The sequence below is a fragment of the Helicoverpa armigera genome, chromosome 12 (genome assembly GCF_030705265.1).
Source record: "Helicoverpa armigera isolate CAAS_96S chromosome 12, ASM3070526v1, whole genome shotgun sequence".
In the NCBI taxonomy this organism is placed as follows: domain Eukaryota; kingdom Metazoa; phylum Arthropoda; class Insecta; order Lepidoptera; family Noctuidae; genus Helicoverpa; species Helicoverpa armigera.
Window position 1 is genome coordinate 12450113 of NC_087131.1, and position 15387 is coordinate 12465499.

A 15387-nucleotide genomic window follows, 5' to 3' on the forward strand; every position below is an offset into this window, starting at 1 on the left:
TTAAAAATTATATTTCATGATCTACCTTGCAATAGCCACATTCACTTTATTTAATTTATAAATTCTATTTGCGTCGGTGACAGCCCTGTCTGGGAGGCGCAGGCGCCGTGTCGCGGTCGAGCGCGACATTCGTCATTGTCGCGGCGTACACTGGAAATGTCGCGGCTTTTTCCACCAATCGCACGGTTTACACGTCGCTCTGTAGGCGTACAAACAAATACCTGCGACACTCATAAATCTCGCGACATTAACCTTCTGACACGCAATCATTTACACTTCTGATGCCAGACTGCACGGTCTAATAAAAAATCATAAATCATTTCTTGTATGTTTATTTAGTTTTCAATTTTAATATTTGTGTAGGTTTATATTGACTGAGTTATGAAGTTACGGATGTGGTAAATTTATGTCCGCCTTCTTTGTCTGCCACGAGGTGTAAAAGTTTCAAAAATATTGTCTGTCCACCTCTATTTTACCTTCTCATATTTTTGGCTCGCGCTCCAAAGACGCGTCTAATAAGCGATGTTCAAAGCGCGCAACAATCTACTGAAGCTTATCATAAAACTGGCCACTTCTTCGTCCCAGAAACACATCAAATAATTTCACTTTCGATTGTTTTCGTAACGTCAGTTATTAAAAGTGGGTAGGATGGGTCAAAGCAACAGAGTATTGGCGAGTAGCCAGGGCTTGCGGGCATTCATCAAACGAGTAGAGGATCACTCAAAAATCGCTTGGTACGCTCGACAGACGTATCGATAAGTTTGACGATCTTGTAAACACTAGCGTTTTTTCATCGTGGGTGTAGATTAGTGCGGGGCACAGAGAGATTAGTGTTGTTTGTTGTAGTTTTTTGTGCAACTGGACGCAATAGGTACGGGTTTAGAGTTTACGCAATAGAGTGGGCTGGGAATACCCACACTTTTTGGGTTTTTAATTTGGCGTGGTAACTTGACGTTGTTGTTGCGTCAAATAGAAACATTTCGTTGAGAGATTTTTTAGGATTCTAGCTAATTCGTGTAAATATTTATTTTTACTCAAACGATTAACAAGTAACAACAACTTTTAGACAGTTTCAATAATAGATTAAAAAAAACACTTTAACTCACAATATAATTGTGTAGTTTAGAATTAACATTTATTGAAATTATGGCTCTTTTAACCATAAGATTCAAAAATTCAAAAATCCGCAAAGTATCTGGTACCAACTACTCTATGTTGAAGGTAAACAGGGCTCGTTCACACTGGCCGTCAGCGGCGCGCATTAGGCCGTCATCGCGCGTGTGAACCGGCTTTATCAACAGCCACCAGTGATCTCATACCGGACTATAGATATGTGATCTCATTGGATGGGTTAAAAAAATAAATGTATTGCTAAATCGTTTCCGACAATGTCGGGTTAGGTGTTTAGTCAAGTTTTAAGCTTTTAGGTGTTTAGTCATTTTTTATTTGATGTGCTTTGTTCATTATTCGTTATTGGCAATGTTAAGAGATGTTACCTAAATAATATGAAAAATTACAGGTAAGATTAGTATTTTTTTAAGCATTATCAATAAATTCCAAAAGCCCTTTTTGATAACATCCATGAGCTATTCTGAATGAAAAACCTTAAAAGGCAATGTTGGTATTACAGCAATTCTTAGATTTATTGTAAATCACAATAAACAAACACAAAAGCTGCGCCAAATATTTATTTATTTAAATTCATAAACAAACTAACACAGCATTATTTCACAAGATATTGTGAATTTCCCGGTTTCAGCAAACCGATTGAATTGTTCTCATTTATTTTGCTTGGATTAAGTAAACTTCCTGGCGCCAACATTTTTCAACCGTTCAAATTATACCTATGATAGTGAAAACAATGCGATTTTCATAAGTTATGGTAACTCTTCGGATTTCATAAATGATGAGTAGGTAAATAAACCATGGATTTGTTTATATGGATACATACAATCATTTCAATTTTGATGATGACGCTGAAATAGAGTGAATGAGTTCTCTCATCGCTACATTTAGTCATAGTTTTATCTCCTCTTATGCCTACACTCCACAGCTTTATAGCAATCCTATTTATAGTTACCTATAATGAAAACATTACCATTAAGGTGAAGGCAGGAAAAAAATGTGCATTGTAAATTATCTTCCCTCACTTCCCTCCAAATTACAAGTGTGGATTATTATCTCTTCCCATTTTCCAATAAATACAATATTTTAGGGGAAACATACTGCCTTGAATATGTTTCTCGCTAATACATTATATAGGATGTTATCCTGCGTATGGCGAATTAACAGCGCTTCAGAACATAGCTATATTTTACAATAACAAATGTATGCCCCCGGCACACGATATATGTATTTTTACACGCCTCTCGGTGAAGCCACAGTAAATATTTAAACGTAGGATCATTTCGTATAAATTACACGAGGTACTTAATTTTGAAAGGCCGAAAGCAATCATGAATGTACCCTGTTTAACTTAGCCTCAACAAACGTAAACAATATCAGCACCTATGAAGTCTAAAGAGTTCTTATAACGTCTTAGAAGACCATTACACGGACAGAAACTTACAGTTCATTTACAATCCAAATTTTGCGCGAAGTCAACCTACTGAAATCTTCCCGCTACACATAATACCGCGCGCTAAAAAGATTTATATCTCCTTAGCGTTTATTAGCTGATATATTTATCACAAATACTCAGAGATATTGCTTCGCTAACCCTCTCCGATGGTGTGCAGAAAAAATCTCTAAATATCGTAAATCATAGCTAGGTGTCTAGCCGCAATATAGCTAATAGGCTGAAAAAATATGTTGCCGACAAAATATTATATTGTACAAAGTAACAATAAAATATAATGTGGCAATGCAGTTTATCTTTATTATCATCGTTTATTGTACCGAAAATATGAAGTGTTATACGTAGAAACAAAGTTATATTTGAAACACGTTTCTCGTGTTTAATAAAAATTCTTGATGAGCTAGATAAGATGTGAAATATTGCGGAACGGAAAAATCATGAAATAAAATATTAAAAATTACCTACCTGAGCAATTAATATTTTTTGGAATTTTACATCGAGACTGTCAAACTTCTTAGAATCCACATTAAACAGCTGACATAAGACTCACCTTTAATTTTATTGGCGATCGTCAAGTTTTTTCTTCCATCATATTTCACAGTGCAAACATTCCCGTGCACGTCCGATCAAAGCGTAAACATAATAAAATAATTTATAAAATATATCCGCGCTTTAATTGCTTGTAATCTTCAAACGTAACTCAAAGTCTGTTTCGATATTATAGACTTGACGTTATGAGTATAAAAATTATGAAAAAATTCAACGTAAAAATGAGAGAAGTTACAGAAAGTGCGTCTTTGCGTGATTGGTAATAAATTATAGAAAAAAATGTGGTGTTTCTGCCAAGTGCAGTGTCACGGTAATGAACGAAGATGTTTTGTGTCGAGAGCTAGCGGAGCGGGACGCGGCTCGTATTAGAGTGATCATCATTAATGCTATGATGTTGTCTTTGTTACTAAACAAACATAGCTGGAATTCTACATTGTATGCTATGTTGTGTTAACGTGTTCGGTCATTTAAGTCTAACTACATTCTGTTAAGATACTCTTTTCTAAATAGCTCATCAATCATTAAATGGGGATAAAAAAAATTAAAAATGTGTGTAAGAAGACACGAAGAAATATTTCAAAAGTAAAAGTCCCTATAAAATGTATACCTGCCGTTATCTTTTGTAACGCCTATGAAAAAACAGATTGAGAACAATAAAACTACCTCAAAAAATATTTTTTTTGTATTGTTATTACAGATTCAGAATGGTTCAAATGGAGCGTAACGCAAAGATAGTTTAACAAATTGTATCAATTCGTCACCTAGGTCTAAAATATTATTTTATTTTTTGCCAATCAATTCACACATCAGAAAGTCATGATCCCTTTGAAGACAATGTGATAAATGATTACAAATGAATGAGATTTTTTCAAATTAACCGTAACATAGCTTAGTCGATAATGTGTGATCATCAATTTATTGTAATCTATCATCACTTTACGAACATCGAGGAATGCCAGAACAAGCTTTAATTAAGTTGTCAAAGGTAGGTCAAATAATTAAGGTCGAAAAGTGGCACTTAAACAATTTAAAATGAAAATTAAGACGTCATCCTCTTCTTTTAGGAACCCTTACGGCATTTTTCTCAAGTAAGACACACACAGTCTTACTCATTTCTTACTAGAGTAAATTTTCAACTTCAAGACGCAAAATATTTCAGATTCCTATCCGAATAAAATGCTCACAGTTGACCAGGTACAGTTAATATGGTTGGCGATGTTTACCTATGGGGACGAGCTATTTCAGTCGCGCGCCAACACGGCATCGCTCACTTTGTTCACTACTTTATAAATATAACCTTACTAGTTTGTGGTAACTGCGGTTACGTTAAATACCTGTGTTATAAATACTGAGTATTCTATACATATTTGGAAATAATATGAGTCAAACTACTTCCAGGTAATGTTTGTGATTGACTATATTGGGCATCTATTTCGTTGTTTATTTAAATACAATATATAAGTAAGTACACATTTGTGACATAAATACGATTACAGAAGTGGTTATTTCGAGTTGCAAACTTATATTACTCGACACGACCATTTCAAAGACCTATACCTAACATTATTTTAGATACCCAGGATTCATAATTACAAAAATATCAAATTGTACAAACCTTTTCCTTTTTTATTTATCATTTACCTTAAATATTCGATTTTTTTCGCATTCCCATCTAACAAAATACCTACACATCAACATAATTATTTTCAATCAATCCTTTCACCGTGCATCTAAACACACGCCATCACTGTAACCCATGGTGTGAATGAATGTGGTACCATTAGCTATGACGTCACGCCATCAGTCTCCCACCAGCCACTCCATCATGCAGCATCCAAGCGCTATTAAAAATCTGCAAGATGAATTACTAACTAGATTTTAGTGAGTAGCTTTTAAAGCTTTTGGGATTTAGTTGTGGGTGTTATCTGGTGTGTGTATGAATATTGATAGGTTCTTATAAGACGCTGTTTGCCCATAGATATTGGAATGAAACGGTCTAGTTAGAATCAATCTATTAATATATAGAACAGGCAGTAAATAACTATTTACTGTCATATTGAACATCTGCTGTTTTCCATATTATGCCTAATACATCCTTATATATCCCGAAGTGAAATATTTTCTCTTCCTCTTCGGGTTATGTAAAATCTTTTACATTCGCAAAATAACTCCCAATTAGAACAGCGCAAAAGTTTCTTCATACCACTAATGGAAATACGTCCTTCACTTTAGTAACAACAAAAAATGCAAAATTATAACGAACATCATAATCCCTAATGAAACTACCATCTAACTCATACAGGCATGAATCAGTGGCTCACCTCAGCAAGGAATTAATATCATTAGTACCATTAATGCCAGGACAGAGGCTCGTTCATGGGCGTCCGGCGGATGTTCGCATCCGACACTGATGGGGATTGGGTTACTGGCCCATCAGCTTACATGGACTGAAGTTTGGCTGGTCGAGGAGCCCGTCAAAAATTAACAGTTCATCTGCGAATTTATATGTGCTGTTGTTTTTTTGGGGTTATTTTTCTGATAGGGGTTTTTGCAACGGTACTAAGCCAGCCTTGTGTTAGTAGGTACTGACAATGAGTTTGGATCTATCGAATCAAATAAGTCTGTATCTTGCATAGAGCCAAACATCTTTTACAGTCCCAAACAATTTACATGAAAAATATAGGTATTATGAGATGTTAGTGATAACTACCCTACTGCGAAATAAGAATGACATTGGGTTTCACCTGTTTTCATTAATTTCAGAATGAGTACAGTCATATGAGTTTCAATTCCAACTAGAAAAAACTTGTTTACCAATTCAGAATTTCTTTGTAAGAATTCGTCACATTGCAAAACAACAATATAAACACGACTATCTAATTCCGGTCCATGACTAAAAACTGTAATCCTGTTTACTCCTAAATCCCGTTAGAATGCGTGACTCAGTCGGATGTCGAACCCCATACGGACTCGAATAGGCGATCGCGGCTAATATTAACCGGGGACACCTCACCGGTGAGATTACACGTGTGTCGGGAACTTCAGTAGTTCAGAGAACTGAAAATACGAATGGTACAAGGTTATCCTGTTTTGGAAGTTGTTCTGGGTATCAGGTAAGATGGACATGCATTAAACTTTGTCTATATTTTGTCAACAATGATAAAATAACAGTCAAAGTTTTATAGACGCAGAATATAAAATTGGAAAGAAAAAGTACCTAATAGAGTCAGAATCATTTATTCTGATTTTGAGTCAGGAAATTTTAACGACACTATCAAAAAGACAAAACAAAAACAAAGACACGACTTCTTTCTCAATCACAATTAATTGCTCAAATCAATTAGAAGCTACATATCATCATTACACGAACATTAATACGTCAACCGAATAGGTACTGTTGGCAAGCGTCTCACTTCTCAGGTAGGGGCGCCATTCCTATCATAGTCTTTGGCAAAATGCACGCAGACGCGACGCCCCGTGTCATTCAGCGGCGCGGTGATTTGGCACGCTACCGATGTAGGTAACTACTGAACCACGTTCCGTCGTTGCCGAAGCTATTTCATTATCAATTTGGTAACGTCAATTGTCAACGTTCTTAGAAACGCTAACATTGTGTACGAAAATAAATTTGTTGTGATGGTTCCGTACACATTAAATGGTGGGCTCTGGTGATGTAGGGAACTTTGAAAGGAAAATAATTTAAGATAGTAAATTATTTGAAACCTTATCTAACTTCCCAGAAAGAGATTTCCCAGATAAAAGGGGTATTTGGGCAACATGGGTGTACTACGCCGAATCGAATAACAAATAATCGAATATCAATTGATCGACCACTATAAATCGAAATTCTAAATACTCGAACATTCATAATATCGAATGGTTATTAAATCGAACATTCAATACATCGCGCAGTCAATACATCGAGTGTTCAAAATATCGAATGTTCGTTTGATCGAGCGTTAAATGCATCGCATACTCATCCTATCGAAAAATCTGTATTTTTTATGAATACAAGAAAAACTCAAATTTTTATAATAAAACACATTTTAATATAGTTTTTATTATTATTTAATATTTTTTCAATCGCATTATCATCCCTTTTGCCTCTTCTTTGTAAAGTAGGTCTTCCCAATCCCGCGTTTGCCTTTTCAATTCATACAAAAATTTAAAATGTACCTTTAAAAGATAAGAATTAAAGATTAAAATGTGATTTATTAAAATTAAATCGCCGAAAAGTGAAATTGGCCAGTTATTTACGACCTACATATATTTTAATTAGGTTGTATAGGGAAAACGATTTTCAGATATTTTTTACTCATTTTTGTAATATATGCTACGTAGCAAGAAAATGTATTTTCCTTAACCAACATTTTAAAGTAAATTGACCCAATTTTTGCCCCATTTTGTAACTTACAAAACAGACTAAAACAAACAAAACCTAACAAAGAGTATCTTCTTTATCAATGAAAAGACACAACAATTAACATTCACCGTCCTCATAGAATAAATAAATATTTCATTCATATCAATAATAACTAATAAGTAATAAGTACGATATGAGCGGCGCTAATTAGTTTATTGGCTGTAATTCAACGTTACAGGTGTTTCAGACAAACGGCTTATGATCAGACGTCTGTTCGAACATTAGTTTGTGAAATATTGGTGTTATAACTATTAGAATATAAACCTAGGACCAGAATATTATACCTATTAAAAATATATATTTTTATTGAAGAAACCACAAAGATATACCTATTCAGTGCAAAAAATAAAGCTATAGATAACTCTTATTTTTTTACTCAGTGAACGTAATTTTAAGACAGTATGCTTAATTCCAGTCACGTTGTGTTGATAAATCTGTGAAATACACGACAAATAACAACTAATGTGTTCCAAATAAATCTTATCAATTTTGGGACCATTAATATTGTAATTAACTGTCTATGTTAACATTCATGTTTATAATTAAAAACAAAATAATTATTAAACACTCGTTCATTCATAAAAAACATAAACAAATAAAGTTCGGATGTGAAACTGTGTTGCGTCGCAAGCCGCCCGCTGCGGGCTTTAGTTTAGTCATTCTACTAGACGCTAGATGGCGTTAGCAGTAGTTATAAACTGCTTCAAGTGTTTATGAGTTTTTTAGAATATTATAATTAGAAAATACGATTTATTTATGTTTTTGTTGAATGATTAGTGTAATTGGGAATTTTAGGTTACTTGAAGTGAAAACAATTTCTTTTTAACAATTAATTTGGAAAATATTTTCGTATGTTCAATTTTATTCAAGTTCAATTTTATTTTTTAAATATTTTTTGATTGAACACCTACGCAAATACACCTAGTGATAATATAAAATGTTACAGCCACCCGTACCTACCCTGGATCTTGTTCCGATATCCGTGACCTATTTTCTGTATTTGTTTTTTTCGTAGATATAATTTAAAAATTAAATGATATCTATGTATTTTAAATATTTACCAATGGCATTGTGAAAAAGACTGTTTGATTGATAGGGGGTTACGCGACGTAGCTATGAAACATCTTGTTAAAAATCTAAACCTGTTAGAAACTCCATAATTACCTACAAAAAAATGTTTGGTTAGGTATTGGGTAATAAATTATAAAACAAAATATATTTTGTTACACAGAAACGGTATTATCAAAACTAACAACGATGTATCTACATATCTCTCTATTTCCACATACATACTTAACGTTAGTACAACATAATGTTATCCATTCATACATAATTCGTACAAGGTAAATGTGTTGTAAATAAAATTTGCCTCAGTTTCTGGGAACAGGCACATCATACCTTGTCTCACAATCACTAATTATTTGCTTCTTAGAACACCACATGTGTGCAGGACAAAGGTCGCTTTTTATACCGTTTTTGTGTTCACCTACACTGCACAACCATTCAAATTACAACCTTAACTCAACACTACAAAGCTTAATTTCCATAATCTCTTGCTCAAGACCCTACAAAAAAATTACGCACGATTTTGAATCTTATGGCTTTGAGATAAGAGGTGTGGATAAAGGTAAGGTATAATGTTACCTGAGCAAGGTGGGGCCATGTGTGGGCGTTTGTGTAACAAATAATGGCGGCCCTTTTGACCCGAACTCGAAAAAAATGGTCGTATTTGATAACAGTTTGGGATCTTTGGAGCCGTCGGAAGGTAGACATGTTGAATTTTGTGAACTTACCAGTAAATTAGTAAAAACAACAGGTAGGAATAAAGCTACAGGAAACCAAAAAAGTTGACCTTTTAGAAAAAATAAGACGAATTAAAATGAATCCTCATGGAACTAAATCTATTACTTCACAAAAAAATACAGTCGAAATTTACTGATCCAATACAAACACACACAATCACATTCAAGTCAGCGTCTTTCTTATTAAGCTTGGACACCACTTAGCTACATCCGAAATGATGATCATCAATCAAAATCAATTGATCAGCTAACAGGCAGACTAATATAATTTCAGCGGTAGGTAGTGGAGCCCATTATGGACCTGAATCAAGGTACCTATACTGAGAAAGCAAGATTGGATTTGATTGAATTTGAGTCAGCAATTTGGTAACTAGTGATTGAACTTTAACGTCGTTGAACCTAATAACCAGAAACTGATTACGTATAATGTATCAACTATGTATAGAGTTACTTTTGGACTAATTTCGAACTTAAATCTCGTAGAGTCTTACTTCAACCATAATTTTGGAGATGTAAAAACAATCTATAAAGAACTATCTTCTAATCATGGCACACAATAGTTGAAATTACCTAACGAGCTGATAGCAGTTGCGTCATTAACGTGAGCTGTGAAGACGCATACACTACCTCAGATAACACCTGACTCCTGACCCCACTTCCTTGGAACTAGCCTTATCGCCATTACGCACTTACCCGTGTCAATAGATGGACAAACAATAACTGCTTAAATGCTCGTATGATTTACTTTATCACTAGCATTGTTAGGTATTTCATCGTCAGCCTCATTATGTTTACTCTTTCTTTTTATATCTACAGTACTTAGATTATTTTATCTATCTATTTTTTCTCGAAACTGTTCTGTAAGATTTAGCGTCGACTGAATCTGGCACAATTTTTTATGCATCATCTTTCTTACATTTAGTTTCATCAGTCATTATAACGCATTCTATATCGGCGTTTGCAACAATTTAACCTGTTATTGTCCATATTTTTTCCCCGATAATGATTTGGTATTTTTCTATAACAATATCCGTATTTGCTGCAATTCCACTTAAATCTATATGACGCAAGTATTCAAGCAATCTGTCGTGCGAAGTGGAATGTATGCAGACGATACTATATCTCGGCACAAGGTCACATTTCAATATAAAGAGGTATCTAAAGGAGCTGCGTGTATTTCTGTAATGTAGCTGTTTATTATGTTATGTCAAAGCAGTGATTTGAACATTTATCAACTTGCTGATTTTGATTAAGCATCTTGTACACTGCATGTATATTGTATAACTATTGATGACTCATTTTTTATGATTACTTACTAATTGAACTCAGGCCCAAATAATAAATGCATATTATTGCGAAATACCGAAATCATGCATGGGTGAATCACAAAGAATGACCCGCTAATATTGTACCTATGTTATTAAAATTTGTGCATAAATCTGAATATTTAATGACGAATAATGACACGTGTTTTCCACTAGCTAAATGCAAAACAATATTGCAATTAAAATCGTCATTAAATACCTCTTCTAAGCAAAATATGTGTACCTAAACAATGCAGTCAGGAGCTGTAACCTACAAGAGAAATAGGGCGCGAATGGAAAGTGGGCCGATCAAATAGGTTATCTGCGCGCTAAACTAACTGTTGTGAATTTATAGATATTTATTTATCAAGAGCTGCTATTGGAAAGTAATTGAACGTTTGCAAGATCTTTCTCTGTTGCTAGAAGAGTCCCTACATGAGCACTAAACTATGTATGAATTGTCTGATCAGCCGAGTCGTGCCTCTTTGTCAATAATTATACCTAAACTACATATCAAATTGTTATTATAAAATTATCAATTATATACCTCCTAAGCTGTACCTCATTCAAAGGTCAATTTTATTCAACATTACGGTTACTACCCACTTATTTAAACAACAGCTGAACATCAATTACTGGAAATAACCACTCGTGATATCAGTAATCTGAAAACAACACATTTTTACAGACATTATTATAGTTTATATATCTTATTTCATTGAGTACCTCTAGTATTATCTCGTGTATATACAATAAAGGTGTGTTATCATGTTTGACCCCACTATCAGGGGTCACTATGTAACTAAAATTGTACGTCGGAGATAACGTGATGACGTAAATATATAGTTTGGAAACTTACTGATAGCGGTGGTGACTGACCCCATTTCAGATTAGCTACTGAAAGACTTGGAGTTTTTTGACAAGTGGATAATGTTTTAATGCCCTTGTTATCAATTTTACATTATCGTGTTTAACTAATGTTTATACGAGGGAAGCTATCGAGCTCACGTGTTAATGCTTCTAGAATGAAGTGGTTACCTATAAGACTGTGTATGATATAACATGTTGTATTAAATAGTTTTTGTGTATTTCAAACTTAAACAAAGATAAGTAATGTGACTAACAATGGAACTACTGCAGGCCTATTAAATCATCCAATGATTCACGATTTGCGCATTGATAGGTAGAGAAAGATAGAGACCTATTGACCTACAGCCTGTGGAAAATTTATTTCAACTCTTTGATTTCTTAAATATCAATGAAACTACGAGAAATATCCATAATTACTGAACCATGACTTGTCTCATGCACTACACGCAGTCGAAAGGTGATAGTCGTAAGGATTCTTTCAATTTGCTGATTGGTTGGAAAATACCTTCGTCTGTGTGTGGCTTCACTTTAGTTGTCACTTTATACTTCACAGCTCGTAGCTTCTTTTAATCTACAATAGTACTATATCCTTTTAAGTAGAAAATCTGTACTTAGGTCTGTTGATGATTAACTAGCGGTACCTTTTCGTTTTTGTACATTCAACTGCTGAAGCTAATGTAAGATTTTTGTACATTCTTTACATAAGAAGGTAAACTTCTATAATTCAGTAGTTATCATTGACCGTTTTATTTCTTATTTCAAACGCAACCGCCACTTTCTTCCATAAAAATACAAACCCATCGGCCTACACAACAGTGTGTAAGACACTTACTGCAGCCTCTTATCAGACCATATCTCACAGTCTCCGTTTAACGAGGTATTAACAGCTAGAACACAGCGCTACTTTGTTGTCACATACTACACTTAATTGCTCACCAATTTACATTTTAAAACTAGGGTTTACGATCGAGAAATAAAATAGGCTGTTAACTTAGTGGAGTGCGGTTGAAAAAATTTAGAAGGAACATGCACACAATGTTGTCCCCCTCAACTCTAATAATGTATTTACAAGAAAAAAAAAACGTAGTTTAAAATAAACAATCTTACTCTATAACATAAAGTGTTATAAAGTCATTATTAAAATACTCCATTAAATAATTACGTTAATAATGTCTCTGGAAATCTGAGACAAGAGAAGCTCTATAAAAACAGCGGATAACGATCTCAACGCAAACAAAAGCTCCTTTGTCTAAAACACAGAAAAAACATAAGCGTCTTAGAAACTAATTAATATTTCCTTAATGCCTAGACCATCGAAACCCAACACATGTTAGTAATGAAACAAAAAACATTCATTTAACGCAAGAGCCATTACTTATAGTTACATTAAACTACCTACTAAAACATAAATTCACGCACACACCTACATCAATACTACATCCATTATATTGCACGTACGCACACATCAAACAATGTTCGAAATAATAACACGTACTTACATGTGCACGCACACATGTGTAGTGATGACGTCATCCGACAACCTGTCGCCCGCGCCGTGTAATTAAACCCGTCCAAGGGTGGTAGGGTGGGGACACTGTCGATTTACTTTATTGTCGATTAATAATGTGACGATGCAAATTCAATACAAACACCGATAAGTTAATTCCTACAAACAAAATGAAACAAGACAATAGTTTCTGTTTTTTCATGTGAATAAGCTCTCTCATAACATCCTTCATTCTTTTTTCTCATTACTGAACAAGTAAAATATGTTATTTCCAAGCAAAAAACAGAACAAGAATATGTATTGTATTCTGCCAATCGGAAACGTATGAGATTATAAATGATTCATTTTAATAAAATTACTCTAATGCCCAGTGTATATACGATTAGTTGTGCCAAATCCCTGGCTGCCATGAACTTTAGTCAGCATTATGATGAATGTGAAGATTCGTTTCCTCATAATAAATAGGTATTAGGTTACCAAATCAATAAATAAATATTCTGACATATACAGCTTGTAAATCTGTGTTATAATAATATCACGAACTCTTAAATAAATCACAGTTGACTATATATTTTTTTGTCTTGTCTCTAATACTTCATATTTACTACCATTTAAACAGAAACAGACATTGTTATTAAAATCAGCCATCTGGAAAAAGGTGTCATTGTTCTAAAGCGTGACATCAATTATCGAGTGAGGTACATCCCTACGGCCGACCCCCGCGGCACGTCGTTTTATTAAGGCGCGTTTTTTGTGCGGTCACACGTGCGCCCCATACCTCGGCCGTCTTGTCCGACACGATATTGTGTACCTATGTATACTCTGCTTTATTATTATATGCTAGTGCTAGGCTGTTAAGAAAAGTGCTTCGAATAGTGGGTGGGCTTAACTACTTAAGTAGAGAGGTGATAGCGGGGTCGATTTTATTGAATGATATCGATATTTTTGGGACAATTGTTGAGGTACATTTTATTCTGTCTAATTGAATGACGTTATTGGTTAAAGTATAAAGATTTAAAGTAGGTATCCATTAAAAAACAAAGTATCATTGCAATGTGAGGTATCAACCATTTAGATTAGACAAGGGACATAAATTGAGAGGAAAGAAAAAGTGGTACCATTCATGTAAGTGTAGGGTTAACATCAGCCCATTATTTCATCATACATCACAATAGACAATTAAATAACATCGACATTGCAATTATCTAATGAGCAATTTATATCATAAACAAGGTTTTAAGATTGCACCGAGTATAAATAGCTGCGAGTACTACACGAGCCAGATAACGGTATACATGATGTATAATTATAGTTTGTATACATTATACATTGAGTATATGTTTGCCCTTTGCCATCTCAGTAGGTGCGTGACGTGGTGAACGTATCAAGTTGCACAGAAAGGTCGGGACCGCCCACGGGACTGACAACCTCGTACTTGAGTGTAATGGATCTTGTATTTAGAAGTACTAGGTAGGGGTAGTAGTAGGGTTAGGTATAAGATTTAGGTTAGTTATATATATATAGGTATTTGAAGAAATGAAATCTAAGAAATGCTACAGTAATTTGCTGTGCTTTATATTGGACTACTAAAGACAGGAATACTGAAGCATTGCATTCTAGGATCAAAAGATACGATCATTGCCAGACATTTTTACAATACGTTAAATAAAATTCAAATAAAGTTATTCACCACTAGAGCGACAGTCACCAATCGCGACTTACCTAAACATAAAACATTCCCCAAAGAATAATCCACATTCAATATTCGTTGAACAATGTTTACGACTGCAAACTGAAACTCCTCCCAACATAGTCGTGTAAGTGAGTTATTCTATTTTCTACGGTGTAAGATTGCAGGCTGCAGTAAAATACTTAGAAAATAATATGACAGAGTCGGCCGCGGGAGATTGGAAAACTTGGAACAAGTATCCGTTTATGGCTTGCGAAGTTTGTGGGAGACGGGTTTGTCGCCTTACCTCGCGTCATGGCGGGTAATGATCATAATGTAGCCGCAACTTTTGTTACAGCTTCGGTAAAAATTGTGGAAGAAATATTATATTTTTGGAATTGCAGTTTTTGTTTTGGTATGACACCTGTGTATTATTTAAAAGTAAGGCTTTAGAGAGCATTAAATGCAAAGGAGTCCGAAGGACACGTCGAGAATGGAGACTTAATACAAGCGAAACATAGGAAACTATAGATGATCTTATGATATGACGAAAGCTAATGAGCGCCTATCAAAAAGCAGCCGTGATGAAGATAAGTCGACAAATGACAATGATGAAGATATTATAGAAAAATTGCTCATTTGGAATCCAAAACCAACTTGTTCTCTAACTGGGTACTTGCTTGAA

General features: G+C 34.4%; 1 long non-coding RNA gene across 1 annotated transcript in view; it reads left to right on the forward strand.

Moving 5' to 3' along the window:
* Positions 1-1386: 1386 nt before the first annotated feature.
* Positions 1387-15387, forward strand: part of LOC135117683 (uncharacterized) — a 99492-nt gene continuing 85491 nt past the window's right edge. The window contains exon 1 of the long non-coding RNA XR_010277048.1: positions 1387-1519. This is a non-coding gene — a long non-coding RNA (uncharacterized LOC135117683). The remainder of the gene's footprint in view (positions 1520-15387) is intronic.